Below are 16,204 nucleotides of genomic sequence, written 5' to 3'. Positions count from 1 at the left end.
AGACTAGACTATAGTTGAACCCTAATCAGTCTCCCACTGATCCAAGGTACAGTTGTACTCCCACGCCTCTGATCCCAGCAGGATACTGCCCACTTGATTCCCTTAGCTGATCTCACCCACAACCAAGAGTTGCTACGACCCAAAATCGCAGGCTTGATAATAAAAAAATCTGTCTCACATAGAAAAGTCTATCAAAGGATAAATCTGTCTCCCACAGAAAAACCCTAGTTTTGTTCCGTCTTTTGATAAATCATGGTGAACAGAAACCAATTGATAATCCGATCTTATATTCCCGAAGAACATCCTAGATTAATCAATCACCTCTCTATAATTTTTCCTGACTACACAGGAGGTTTGTTGAGGAATCACAAACAGTGAGACGAAGATGTTTGTGACTTATTTCTTGCCTATCGGAGAACTCTCACGATCTCAAGCCAATCAATCGATTGTAGTCGTACGATAGATGATGCAAGATCAGATCACACAACTACGATAAAAGTAGTATCGGTCTGGCTTCACAATCCCAATGAAGTATTTAAGTCGTTAACCTGGTTTTAGAGAAGAAAACCAAAGGTTAAAGGAGAATCGACTCTAGCGAGCGCACTAGTATCACACAGACGTGTGGGGATTAGTTTTGCACAATGCTAGATGTCTCCTTTATATAGCCTTCAAATCAGGGTTTTTCCTTAGTTACAAAGAAATCAATATTCACCGTTAGATGAAAACCTGATTTAGATTCAAGCTAATATTTCTCAACCGTTAGATCGAAAACATAGCTTGTCACACACACTTTGGTAAACGTTTACTGGGTTTGTGAAAACCTTGCCCAAACGTGTACGTGTATGTTGGTTCAACATAGTAACCCAAAAGGTCAACCATATGAGCATTTTATATTAACCTTGTTCTTCTTCGCCATAACTAGTTCAATTGACTCAAATGAACTAGTTAAAGAGTTGTTCAATTGCTATGAGATCTTATGTAACTACACAAGACACAATTGAAACAAAGATGATTCGATTCGGTTGAATCGGCTCATGAACTTTATATCCACGATTTGCAGAAAGCATTCCTTAGTAATTTAAGTTTATGTTCAGAGCACATCTTTAGATCATAACCTCTTAAGATCATAAACAAGTTCGCGGACTTAAGTAAACTGGCGGAGTTTTCCAAACTCAACAGAAATTCTCGGGAAGAGAACTTCCGCCAGTTCGCGGACTGAGTTCGCGGAGTAAGCACACAAACGAGTAATTTGAAAATCCCAGCAGAAATTCTCGGTCGAGAACTTCCGACAGTTCGCGGACTTGGCAAGCCAATTCCACAATCCTTCTGATTTCTCTTGATCAAAACGAAACGCTAATTCCAACCATTGAGACATTCTCAGAGGACGCTATGTAGCCGTTATTCACAGACCGATTCACGTCAGAGCAATTCTCAAAGTAATTGAAACTTTCATGACTTTCGGCACTAGGTGAAGATAAACTTGATCAAAGCGAAACACTTTACCAACACAAGATTTCGAGAAAAGATAAGCAATGAATACTCAACTCGAAATGTCAAATGTGTATGATCCAGTCTATATAGCATACGAATTTTGTCTCATAAGAAGTAGGAGATAGAATAGATAGACTTTTGAGTGATAGATAAGTTCAAGTCTCCACATACCTTTTTGTTGATGAAGTTCCACGGTTCCTTGTATAGATCTTCGTCAATGTATGATGAATCGCCATGAAGTCCTTGAGATCAACTACACTTTTTTATCCGAGTCCGAAACTTAGCTATAATAGACTAGAAATCAAGACTTATAGTTTTGATCACTAACATTGACAAACATGCTTGATATAGCAACACATGCGAGGTCGACCGAGCTATGCTCTAACAATCTCCCCCTTTGTCAATTTTAGTGACAAAACTATTAATACATATGGAATACAAAAAAGATATACTTTATTGGCTCCTATTCCATTGTCTAATCTTCAACGTTCCTTGAAAATCTCCGTCCTTCCAAGTACTCCAGTGATCCCAAAGGTTGTAAGTTTAGCACCATCGTTGTTTAAGATCCGTAGCTATAACAATGAGAGAAATCGAGATTCTCGATCATTATTATACAGTGTCATAGTACTATTATGTAACATCAAAGTCCAATTACATAACGACTTTAACAATAATATAATGGTGAAATGTGTCACTCCCCCTTAGTCAATACTCCATATCGATCATGGAAACCACTCCCTCTTACACAATGATCCGAAAACCATATGTATTTTTAGTGTGAACTACAATATTTCTCTCTCTTTTTGTCAATAAAATTGGCAAAGGTACAAGAATGGGATCATAATGAAATTTCCACAAGAGACATTTCATGACCAAAAGAAAGAAAACACATCATCTTAATTTAGATGCAATCTTATAGCCGAAGCTAACAACATTCATCAAGGAGTTTTAAGATACAAGATAACCCCTATAAATTCCACAACCGCACTCCCCGCAAGATATTACCATTAAGCACAAGTTCAAAAGAACTCTCCCCCATTTGATGTCATTCCCGAGAGAACAACAAGAGCGACCTTATTTTCGAAAGAAAAGAAGGATTTTTTATTGGACACCAAAAACCATGAGAATGATTTTCTATATCCAAAACTCAACCAAATTAACCACAAGAAAATCTATGATTAATTTAATTGGAATACACAACTAAATCAAACCACAAAAGTGATCAATTTAATTGAAAGTGCTCAACATAAGTAAACTCACGGAGTTACGACAAAGTCAATCATACGGAGATGATTAACTTAACCGTTCAAATACTCAACATAAGGAAAACCTTACGGAATATGTGACTACATTAACCAATAGAACATGATAGTGTAGCCTTTCATATACTCAACACAAGAACTTGTGGAATATATGAAAACTCAACTAGATTAATTACAAGAGAACCTATAATCAACCCAATTGGAATACAAATAACCAAACTAATCACCGAAGTAATCAATTTAATTATTTTTGGCTCAACATAAGAGAACTTATGGAACCCCGACTAAGTTCATCATAGAATATGACAACCTTAACCGTACATGTATTCAACATAAGAAAGAAAACTTATGGAGTACAAACTAAATAACCAAACTAGTTGATTAATTTAGTTCCTAATGCTCAACATATAGCATCTTACGGAACAACCAACAAAGGAAATAAGAATAATCGACTAGGTTGTAAGGTGCTCAACATAAGACACATAATGGAGCCTTCACGGTAATACATAATAACATGGATCAATGAAAATCAATACCGTGGATAACATACAAGGATCTATTTTATTTTCCATCGTAACGACATAATAGACTTTATCCTTGTTACACAAAAGATTTCATCCTATTTTCCATCAAATACATGACTTCATAGGCATAACTTTTGTATATGTCAAAAGTCCATTCGTCCTTTCATCAATACGAATACCGATATATGAACGACATTACTTTTGACACAATATGGGACCTTCAAGTTCACGGACGCAAACAATACACATCCCATAAAAATATTGTAATACTTCCAAACAGATCAAAACTGAAATAATATCATCCTCCAAATTCAACAATTCTCATCTCCATTTTAAAGGGAATTCAATAAGTAAGAGAATGCAAAAAGAATGAGGTAAATCCGAGTTCGGACGAAGAAGTTACGGCCAAAACAATTTTACCGAATATCGACGTCAAGTATGCATACGGGTTTGCGAACTTAAACCCCTTGATTTTGATTTTAAATGTTGTTATGCATACTTGGTATGTGTACCATGTAGTCCAAACATCCCGAACTATTATTTTCAAACCTAAAAATTTAAGAACCTTAAACACAAATCAAGTTAGGTAGAAATGAACGATAAACAAGATTATTATAAATATTCTAAGCAAATAAAAGTACAAATCTTGCTCAAGTTTATAGACATACCTTTTTAGATGAATCCAATTGAATTCTACCGCCTTACCGAACATAATTTGGGTGCTCCAATTCTTGTTCTTCCCTCATCGTATACAAAGCAGGGAATTCCTTGGCGAGGATGCACTTCCAACACAATGGGGTGAACAAAGTCTTGCTCACCACAAGTGACCTTTGGATTATCATGAAAGAGACCACTATTAGAATCTTTCACATCCAATTCCATTTTTCCAAAAAACTTGTTAAGTTCCAACATCATGGATACTTCCCTTTCCATAGTCATGGAGTTTTCTGGAAGATCATTCTTTTTTACACTCAAAACATCATTGTCTTTCTTCGGTATCCACTTCTGAGTGCGTTTAGGAACAGTCAGAACCTTCTTCCCATCACTCTCTTCTAGAATTCTCGGAAGAGAATTGGATTGACTATTATTTTGCAAGTTAGTCTTTCTTCAATTGGGATTATCGGATCTTGTCTTCGTCTTTACGAAGTTATCCTTTGGGTAACCATTACGATTGTGAAAAGGATTCGTACGACGTTTATAGGCAAATCTAGATCTATCATAGCACTGATTCCTTTGCCTAAAGGTTGGACAATTACAACCTGTAACGTTAAGAGGATCAGTCTTAACATATGATCTTGGTTTCACAACTTCTTGTGATGCCCAAATAAGAACATCATGAAGTTTCTCATTCCTTATACGGAAACGACATCTCCTTTCCAGGTGACATTTATTTCCGCAATAGTGGCAAACATAAGGAATGTGTGTTGTCTTTGGAGGTTGATAAACTTTGCTCTTTTGAACCTTAACTGCAGGAGAAGGTATTTCACTTTTTCCATCAGTGGAAACCTTTTGTTGAGAAGAATCACTAGTCTTGAAATTTTTTACCTCTTTGCTAGTACTTGGAGCATCTATTCCCTTAAAGCCCAATCCTCGTGTATCACAATGATTTTTACTTGATCCTAGCATAGTGGTTAATTTGCTTGAACTAGTATTGAACTTTTTCAAGTCATCTTCCAATATCTTGATTTTATCAAGAGCAGCATCTAAATCAGCCTCAAGGCGTTTTTCTCGAGTGACATAAACGATTTCTCTGTCGTCAAAACTTGTTTGCTGGGAGTTAAACCTTGCTTCAGATTCTGCAAGTTTCTCTTCCAACAAAAAGTACTTTTGATAAAGATTATCACATTCAAGTGACTTCATACGTAGGTTTCCCTCAGAATCCTTGAGGATCTATTCGGTAGAACGATTCGAAAAATAAACACATGCGTAACATCTTCTCAATTTCTTATTTTCTCGATAGAGAGGAGTCAGAAAAGGAGTAACATGAGAAGTTGTAATTTTCTTCATATTCCACGAATCCAAAAACTTAACATACTCTGAGACTTCCTCATCAAAATCTCTATCAATATCTGAATCACTTTCATCAGAAAGTTCATCCAACTGTTCTTGTAGGAGAGTTTCCCAATCAACAGTTTTTACATCAAGAGAATGTTTAGATAATGACTTAGATGTGACAGTTCTCTCAGGTGAATCCAAGCTTTTAGAATCATCTGGTAATTTCTGAACTGGTACGTTATCAGAGGTAGACTCGTCCATAATCAGATCGCCACAAACACAGACTGATGAGGTCTTAAACGTGTTTGCCTGCTCTGATACCAATTCAAAAAACAGGGGTCTAACAACACCACCCAATATTTTTCTCTTAGCAATCTGTATGGACTAACTCCGAAATACTTTGCTAGAGAATCAACTAGACAGGCAGACTCAATCTAGATAAAAGTATCTCAAGGAGTTAATATCTCTCTCTTGATTTGATTTTTACTCAAGCTAAAATTTAATAGCGATTCTTTATCAAATACAAGGAATAACTTGGACAATACCAAAAACCAATATCCAAGGATCAATCAATATCAATCAACAACCAAAGGTTTGATTTCCAATTGATGATCATGAACGCACAACCTGTATTATTTCAATTATATAAAATATAATGCGGAAAAGAAATAACACAGACACCAGAAATTTTCTTAACGAGGAAACCACAAATGCAAAAAAAAACCCCGGGACCTAGTCCAAATTGAATACACACTGTATTAAGCCGCTACAGACACTAGCATACTACAAACTAACTTCGGACTTGTAGCGCCCCCTAAGCTAGCAGCTGACTAATCCAAGAGATTAACTATAAAATGAGGCACTAACGATGTAAAATATCTATTTAAACATTAAGGAAGAAGTTCTAAACAAAGATTAACCCGAATCTAAACCCTCTCTGAAATAAATACAAGAACTCCTCTTAAGTGTTACATATTTAATAGTGAGTTGATTTACAAATAGAATATAAACATAGCAGAAGCTAACCAACAAACGAAACCAACTCCTCAAAGCTTTCATCGCCACGTGCATAACTTGATCTGTCTCTGAATGTGGGAATGGGTGAGCGCATCATCCCTAAAAGGGGTTCCCCGTAGAAATAACAACTAACTTTCAAGTAAACACTAGAATGATTTAAAGACAATGCATGTTTTACTGAAAACCGATAAAACACGGAAAACATATAAAGCATATTAAAATAATAGTAATACTGAAATTATAAAGTTCTACCAACCAATAAACCGACACACATTCACAACATAAATAATAGTTGAGCGACGTCTTCCTTCGGAGTAGCAAGGCATGACTGTTGCGGATTCTTCAATGATCGTTAAAGCGCCCATGAGGTTTCCGTCCCCAGGTCATAAACGATATGTACCTTACCAGTACCTTATTCTACGCGCACTCTACATAACAAGTATTCAAAGGAAACAAATGGTAACAACATTATATCCGACCAAAGTGCTTACATAGTGCAGAGCCATATACACCGCGTAAGTCCAACAATCTTATATAAGATTCTCAACATCACTTTCTATAAACACCAAAATATAATATAATAGCTTTTGAAAGTAATTTAAAAGAACAGTAAACATCCATGTATGAGACATGCGTTGTCCCCGTACATAAATAGAGAAAATATAATGGCCAAATTAAAACCAGACCTATATAATATTCAACCCAACGAGTCCTATCTAGGTTTGCAATAAATAGATATAACATTTGGGAGCACACATCTCACACCAATCAAAAGGAAACCTTCTCCCTTTCATGCTAACAACAAATAAATATTTCAACCACTTTCCAGTCAATGGAAAGAATCAAATTTTGGAAAATAAGTAAATACTCCCAAAACAAAGATATTAGTTGTTTCTAAAGATCCAAGCCCATCCCAAAATGTAAAAGAAAACTAGTTTGTATTACACACAAATAATACATGCATACACTATCATATAGTAACAAAGATATGCATGGATTTCACAAAAGATAGATTTATAAAACAATAATGAATACAAGAGAGTTCGTTATCGATTCCCACCTATTTTGATGACAAGCCTCGCCTACCTTTAGATCTACAATCCACCGGTTCATCTTTGAATCGATCGTTGTTAATAACGACTAACTGTTAATCAGAAGCACACTAAAGATTAGCCAAAAGGCTCATAACACGATCTCATACAATTCTCTAGTTATAGCTAATTGAATTATCTAATGGTTCTAAGCCCAATTATGGTTCTACACATTTTCATTATCTATATTTAACACATCTAAAGGTTTACTAATTCAATTGGATTGGTTGTATAGTCCATTAGGTATGTCTTAAGAAGATCTACAACTTTGTAAAAGGAACCAGAGGCCAATTCGGACCATAAAGGGTCCAAAACATCAAACTAAGAATACATGGTACTAAGCCCAAGCCCATCAGGACGGAACTGGCACGACCCATAAATCTAAGGCCTGCTCCAACAGAGTCAACTGACGGCCTCTAACGGTCAAGGGTCGAACTAACATTCAACGTCAGTCCAAGATCAAGGTTCACTGGTCAAAGGATTCAAAGTCTGGTCAACGGTCGAGATAGTCAAATAAATCAACTCAGTCAAGTCACTGAGTCAGGTCTGGTCAAATCATATTAATGAGTCAACTCAGGGTCAGACTGATTCATCTCAGTCAGATATCCTATGTCAGCTAAGGACAGAGTCAGTCAGATAACCTGACTAGGATGACTAACAGGTAACAGTTCATAATACAACACAAAAACATGACAAGATCAAGAAATGCATTTCTAACTCTAAACCCAACTGCAATTCTAAAATTTCCAATTAGAAAACTAAAATCCATTTGTATAACTCATTTCTAACAACTTCGACTAACTATGAATTGTTTAACCACTTCAACTCAATAACCACAGTCCCCTGTGACATCAATTCATTTCAAAAATAACTCAGGTATCCACCCTTTAGTTCTATATCATTTATCAATACAACACCACTACCAAATTCAGCTCACATTCCTCATTGTACTGCCAAACAAACACAACCTCATTACTGCAACACAGCCACCTCCGCTTGCATTCATAACCTTTGTCATCTCACTGAAATTATCTCCAGATTAGAATCACCACCCATACACACAGTAGCAGCATACACTTCTCCACCTGTTCAATCAAGTTCTTGAGATACTCCTATCTAAAATAACCTGAGAACCAAGTCTTCATGCCTACATCAATTAATATATTTCTCCTAACTCATTCATCTAATTCTCATCTAAAAACATCTTTCCCATAACAACCACAACAAGATCAAACTCCAATCATTTCCAATATCAGTTCTTCATGTCCCCTTCCAGTTCAATAATACTACCACAGCTTCAAGCCAAGACTACAACCCACAAAATAACAAGCTTCCTAAAATCTTAATACTACCAGCAACCCATAACTTCATCTCTACTTATAATCCACTCTTCAGTAGCATCATCACTAGTCTTATAACTATAACACTAGAACCATCAATCAACAACACCACAACTAAACTCATGATAAACATTCATCCATACCTTTCTTGCAACTTCAACAACTCCAGTTCCAAACTCATCTCCACCTCAACTGCCACTGCAAACCACCATTTATAAATCTACTATATATTTCATCTTCATCCCCTGTAAATCAACTTACAACTTCAATTACCAACCACCAACATCCTCAGTTAAGCTCAACTGAAAAAACACATCAACAAAGTACCTTCAACATCATCTTTATCTTCATTAACTGACTTCATCTCCAGGTTATTCTTGCACTCGCCTAACACATACTAATTCATATTCATCAATACCAAAGTCTCTGTTTCATTACCAAACTCCTCAAGTCAGCAATCTCATAATTCAAATCCACTAACTCGAATTCACCTATCACTTGAACTTCATCAGCAACAATTCTCTTGATTACCTTGTTCTTCTTCCAATTCAAAACACCAATCATAATTATCTTCATCTCCTGTAACTTAACCTCTAACTATAACTTCTCAATTCCAAAACGTAATCCAAAACTCTAGCTCTAAATAATCAATTCATTTTCCTTCCAGTACCAATTAGGTGATTCCTAATTAAAATTCAAACCCTAATTTCTAATTTGACTGGGGAAGAACTGAAACTCTAGATTCTCTATGAAATCAAATTAAACTTCTTACACCCGCTTAGACTTCAATCAAACACACAGCCAAATACTAATTCAATCAAATAACAACAATTCCAAGAAGAGCATCGAATTAATTTGAAACCCTAGATTACCTGGTTCTGTGATTCTTCATAAGAACAGCTTCAGAACTTTAATTAAACACCAACCCATTCGATCTTCATCCAATAGAACTCAAAACTCTTGTTAATGTCTCTTCCAACTGAAGATCAGAACCCTAATTGATTCAACAGAATCACTCCTTCTTCTCTCGAGATCAATCAGCTACAACCCAACCTCCTTTGATTCGATCTAACAAGACACTCGATTTGAATACTAAATCCTTAAACGAGACAGACTCAGTTCTGTTGAACTGAGATCGCAGAAAAAGAAAGAAAGGGAAGAACGGAGAAGAGGAAATAATAAGAAGAAGAAAGAGAAATAAGATAAGAGAAAATGAATCTCTTCGACACGTTGGTGATGATAAAGCCAAAGGAAAATACTGAGGCACCCACGTTTTGGATAAGGGCAGCCAAGTCAGTCTTCATTCTTGTCCGATGATATCTTCTTCGTCCGATATCTGTATGACACATTCGAGTAATCCATTTCGCCTAACTTTTCGAGACCTATACAATGATACTAGTTTCGTATCTAAATCGTTGTTAAATTAATTTCTATTAGTTAAGGTTAATCTCTAATTAATCGAGCCATTAACGGCTTAGCCGACTCTTGACTGGTCTAATAGCGTTGACGAGCTTGAGGCTCGTTACAATCTCCCAACCTTATATCATTTTCGTCCTCGAAAATCGATCCACTTTAAAGTCTTCAAAAACTCCCTACCTTAAAGAGAATAACTATCTCTCGTCTAAATGCAAGTACTGCTAATACTTACAAACGTGCGAAAACTAACTCATTCTAGATGAGTTCGAAACTAGGCCCAGCCTTGGGGCAAAGCACCTGAAGCACAACTTTGGGCAGCATCCCAAAAGGGGCATCAAAAAAAGGTTTGTTACTACTTTCGAAGCTCTCATACAAAGACTGAGGGATTAAAATACAAATTAATCAGCTTGTTAGCTAAACACCGTGTTGTGATATGGTTCACTGTGTAAAGTGGATTCATACTTGACTTGAAATAACATTTTTCTTCACATGTGGTCAAAACATGTTGACTTGGTCAAATGGTGAGAGAGGCAAGATTTTTGTGTCTACTTTGGGCATCTCAATGCCAGGGACGGCCCTGTTTGAAACAACAAGAAAAGAAGCACAAGCCTATTTGGTTTCTTTACAACTAAAATCTATAATTTGTAGCTCTAAGTTCAATAGACTAATTTTTTATTTCATAATATGGTTGTCTTTAAGCTCACTATGTTGAATCTGATTCTAACATACAAGTATGTCTAAGTATTCTGCGGTAAAATTTACAGTCTAATATTCAATAATTTATTAATTGACGTAGTTCCATATTTGTTATATATTTATCCATATAACTAATCCGAATTTGATTTTACGTAAATCTACAATATCTGATATTTTAACTTACTGTCGTACTATATATAAATTTTCCAAATATTATTATCTACTATAAATTTGCTATTAACAAAATTATTGAAATACTATTATTAGTAGTGTAACTATTTTCTATATCTTTATCATTATTGTTATTAGTTTGTTTATAGTCCCGCTGGTACATTAAGTCTTGATTTTCTAAGTATGACTATAATTGATTTTACCTAATCATATCGAGTTTGTGTACTATATATATCATATTAAATATTAGCGTTGATAACTTAATATTATTTCAATCTGAGTCTGCATAAAATTATAATGTATTCTAATAGTCTTTAATGTAAAGTATCCTATTGATATACGAATTTATTTCCTTCCAAGTCTATTTTTGTACTAAGCATTCAAATACTATAATTGTTTCTTCACGCATATTTGTTTAATTTCTAATGGTCTACTAAATAAGTTATTGAACTGAAGAAAATTTGGTTATAAGATTATTAAGAATTTTGGTCTTTTTATTTTATGTCGTATAACCGCACGTTCTTAGGTCTAATCTAACAAGTCTGATATTATCTATCTGATTTCAATGCACAAGAATGTATTTCTAGTTTTATTTAATTTACAAAAATCGGACCGTTGATAATTACTAACATTTTTGCGTATCTACTTGATCCTAATTATTACTTTCATCGTTATATATTTACTATAAGATATTAATTAAATAAAGTTCAATACAATACTATTTTTAATAAGTGTTAATATTACTTCTATTGTGATGATTATTAATGACCATATTATCATTTATTATTATTATCACTAAAGGTCGAACTATTATCTTAATTACTTTTACAATTTAACTTCATTTCTAATTTACTAGATTAATGGTTCTAATTACAGGAAAATGTACTCTATTAGTTTCTAAATAAAATTTGGGATCTATCAGTTCACTAATAGAAGCAAGTCTTTCTAACATGAATGGTAATCCATGCTTGTAGTTGGCCTGTCCAGATTAGCAAGACCCGACGATGGTTTCCTACGAACAAAGACAACACAAACATACCAGAATTACAAACCTCACTATTCTCCAGTGCTAGATTATTTAAGTATCATCCAATTGAGACTAACTAATTTCTAGTTATCTATTGAAATTTCTAACTTATACCACAACTGGTTTCAGCCTACAATTTTTACTTCATAAATAGATACACACAAAACAAGAAACAAGCAATCATCATGCTGAACAAATCAATCAATCAATTCAAAAATATTTCAGTTCTTGATTGTTTTTATTGATTAAGATTTATCTCACAAACCCATCCCAGTTCTAAACTAATTTCGTTTACTAACTGGCACTGTCTAATCCTATTGTCTCCCATGTAAGATCTAATAATGAGCTATGATACCAACGTTGTAGCGCCCCCTAAGCTAACAGCTGACTAATCCAAGAGATTAACTATAAAATGAGGCACTAACGATGTAAAATATCTATTTAAACATTAAGGAAGAAGTTCTAAACAAAGATTAACCCGAATCTAAACCCTCTCTGAAATAAATACAAGAACTCCTCTTAAGTGTTACATATTTAATAGTGAGTTGATTTACAAATAGAATATAAACATAGCAGAAGCTAACCAACAAACGAAACCAACTCCTCAAAGCTTTCATCGCCACGTGCATAACTTGATCTGTCTCTGAATGTGGGAATGGGTGAGCGCATCATCCCTAAAAGGGGTTCCCCGTAGAAATAACAACTAACTTTCAAGTAAACACTAGAATGATTTAAAGACAATGCATGTTTTACTGAAAACCGATAAAACACGGAAAACATATAAAGCATATTAAAATAATAGTAATACTGAAATTATAAAGTTCTACCAACCAATAAACCGGCACACATTCACAACATAAATAATAGTTGAGCGACGTCTTCCTTCGGAGTAGCAAGGCATGACTGTTGCGGATTCTTCAATGATCGTTAAAGCGCCCATGAGGTTTCCGTCCCCAGGTCATAAACGATATGTACCTTACCAGTACCTTATTCTACACGCACTCTACATAGCAAGTATTCAAAGGAAACAAATGGTAACAACATTATATCCGACCAAAGTGCTTACATAGTGCAGAGCCATATACACCGCGTAAGTCCAACAATCTTATATAAGATTCTCAACATCACTTTCTATAAACACCAAAATATAATATAATAGCTTTTGAAAGTAATTTAAAAGAACAGTAAACATCCATGTATGAGACATGCGTTGTCCCCGTACATAAATAGAGAAAATATAATGGCCAAATTAAAACCAGACCTATATAATATTCAACCCAACGAGTCCTATCTAGGTTTGCAATAAATAGATATAACATTTGGGAGCACACATCTCACACCAATCAAAAGGAAACCTTCTCCCTTTCATGCTAACAACAAATAAATATTTCAACCACTTTCCAGTCAATGGAAAGAATCACATTTTGGAAAATAAGTAAATACTCCCAAAACAAAGATATTAGTTGTTTCTAAAGATCCAAGCCCATCCCAAAATATAAAAAAAAACTAGTTTGTATTACACACAAATAATACATGCATACACTATCATATAGTAACAAACATATGCATGGATTTCACAAAAGATAGATTTATGAAACAATAATGAATACAAGAAAGTTCGTTATCGATTCCCACCTCTTTTGATGACAAGCCTCGCGTACCTTTAGATCTACAATCCGCTGGTTCATCTTTGAATCGATCGATGTTAATAACGACTAACTGTTAATCACAGAAGCACACTAAAGGTTAGCCAAAAGGCTCATACATGGCTCATAACACGATCTCATACAGTTCTCTAGTTATAGCTAAGTGAATTATCTATTCTAATCCCAATTATGGTTCTACACATTTTCATTATCTATATTTAACACATCTAAAGGTTTACTAATTCTATTGGATTGGTTGTATAGTCCATTAGATGTGTCTTAAAAAGATCTACAATTTTGTAGAAAGAACCAGAGGTCAATTCGGACCATAAAGGGTCCAAAACATCAAACTAAGAATACATGGCACTAAGCCCAAACCCATTAGGCCCGAACTGGCACGACCCATAAATCTAAGGCCTGCTCCAACAAAGTCAAATGACGGCCTATAACGGTCAAGGGTCGAACTAACATTGAACGTCAGTCCAAGATCAAGGTCCACTGGTCAAAGGATTCAAAGTATGGTCAACGGTCGAGATAGTCAAATTAATCAACTCAGACAAGTCACTGAGTCAGGTCTGGTCAAATCAGATTAATGAGTCAACCCAGGGTTAGACTGATTCATCTCAGTCAGATATCCTAAGTCAGCTAAGGACAGACTCAGTCAGACAATCTGACTAGGATGACTAACAGGTAACAATTCATAATACAACACAAAAACATGACAAGATCAAGAAATGCATTTCTAACTCTAAACCCAACTGCAATTCTAAAATTTCCAATTACAAAACTAAAATCCATTTGTATAACTCATTTCTAACAACTAACAAGCTTCCTCAAATCTTAATACTACCAGCAACCCATAACTTCATCTCTACTTATAATCCACTATTTAGTAGCATTATCACTAGTCTTATAACTATAACACTAGAACCATCAATAAACAACACCATAACTAAACTCATGATAAAAATTCATCCATACCTTTCTTGCAACTTTCAACAACTCCAGTTCCAAACTCATCTCCACCTCAACTGCCAATGCAAACCACAATTTAAAAATCTACTATCTATTTCATCTCATCCCCTGTAAATCAACTTACAACTTCAATTACCAACCACCAACATCCTCAGTTAAGCTCAACTGAACAAACACATCAACAAAGTACCTTCAACATCATCTTTATCTTCATTAACTTGACTTCATCTCCAGGTTATTCTTGCACTCGCCTAACACATACTAATTCATATTCATCACTACCAAAGTCTCTGTTTCATTACCAAACTCCTCAAGTCAGCAATCTCATAATTCAAATCCACTAACTCGAATTCACCTATCACTTGAACTTCATCAGCAACAATTCTCTTGATTACCTTGTTCTTCTTCCAATTCAAAACACCAATCATAATTATCTTCATCTCCTGTAACTTAACCTCTAACTATAACTTCTCAATTCCAAAACGTAATCCAAAACTCTAACTATAAATCATCAATTCATTTTCCTTCCAGTACCAATTAGGTGATTCCTAATTAAAACTCAAACCCTAATTTCTAATTTGACTAGGGAAGAACTGAAACTCAAGATTCTCTATGAAATCAAATTAAACTTCATACACCCGCTTAGACTTCAATCAAACACACACTCAAATACTACAATTCCAAGAAGAGCATCGAATTAATTTGAAACCCTAGATTACCTGGTTCTAGGATTCTTCATAAGAACAGCTTCAGAACTTTAATTAAACACCACCCCATTCGAACTTCATCCAATAGAACTCAAAACTCCTCTTGATGTCTCTTCCAACTGAAGATCAGAACCCTAATTGATTCAACAGAATCACTCCTTCTTCTCTCGAGATCAATCAGCTACAACCCAACCTCCTTTGATTCGATCTAACAAGACACTCGATTTGAATACTAAATCCTTAAACGAGAAAGACTCAGTTCTGTTGAACTGAGATCGCAGAAAAAGAAAGAAAGGGAAGAACGGAGAAGAAGAAAGAATAATAAGAAGAAAGAGAAATAAGATAAGAGAAAACGAATCTCTTCGACACGTTGGTGATGATGAATCCAAAGGAAAATATTGAGGCACCCACATTTTGGATAAGGGCATCCAGGTCGGTCTTCATTCTTGTCCGATGATATCTTCTTCGTCCGGTATCTGAATGACACATTCGAGTAATCCATTTCTCCTAACTTTTCGAGACCTATACAATGATACTAGTTTCGTATCTAAATCATTGTTAAATTAATTTCTATTAATTAAGGTTAATCTCTAATTAATCGAGCCATTAACGGCTTAGTCGACTCTTGACTAGTCTAATAGCGTTGACGAACTAGAGGCTCGTTACAGGACTGGACTATAGTTGAACCCCAATCAGTCTCCCACCGATCCAAGGAAAAGTTGTACTCCTACGCCTCTGATCTCACCCAGAACCAAGAGTTGTTACGAACCAAAATCGCAGGCTTGATAATAAACAAATCTGTCTCACACAGAAAAGTATATCAAAGGATAAATCTGTCTCCCACAG

General features: G+C 35.1%; 1 long non-coding RNA gene across 1 annotated transcript; it reads right to left on the bottom strand.

The window, feature by feature from the left end:
- Positions 1–12,445: 12,445 nt before the first annotated feature.
- On the bottom strand, positions 12,446–15,669 carry LOC113361627. The gene is made up of 2 exons (XR_003365233.1): positions 13,666–15,669; positions 12,446–13,033 (listed from the first exon to the last, which is right to left on the bottom strand). It is a non-coding gene; the product is annotated as an uncharacterized LOC113361627 (long non-coding RNA).
- Positions 15,670–16,204: the final 535 nt, after the last annotated feature.

The sequence above is a fragment of the Papaver somniferum genome, chromosome 3 (genome assembly GCF_003573695.1).
Source record: "Papaver somniferum cultivar HN1 chromosome 3, ASM357369v1, whole genome shotgun sequence".
Taxonomy (NCBI): Eukaryota; Viridiplantae; Streptophyta; class Magnoliopsida; order Ranunculales; family Papaveraceae; genus Papaver; species Papaver somniferum.
Note: the sequence above shows the minus strand (reverse complement) of the source record. Positions and strands in the feature narration are given on the sequence as shown.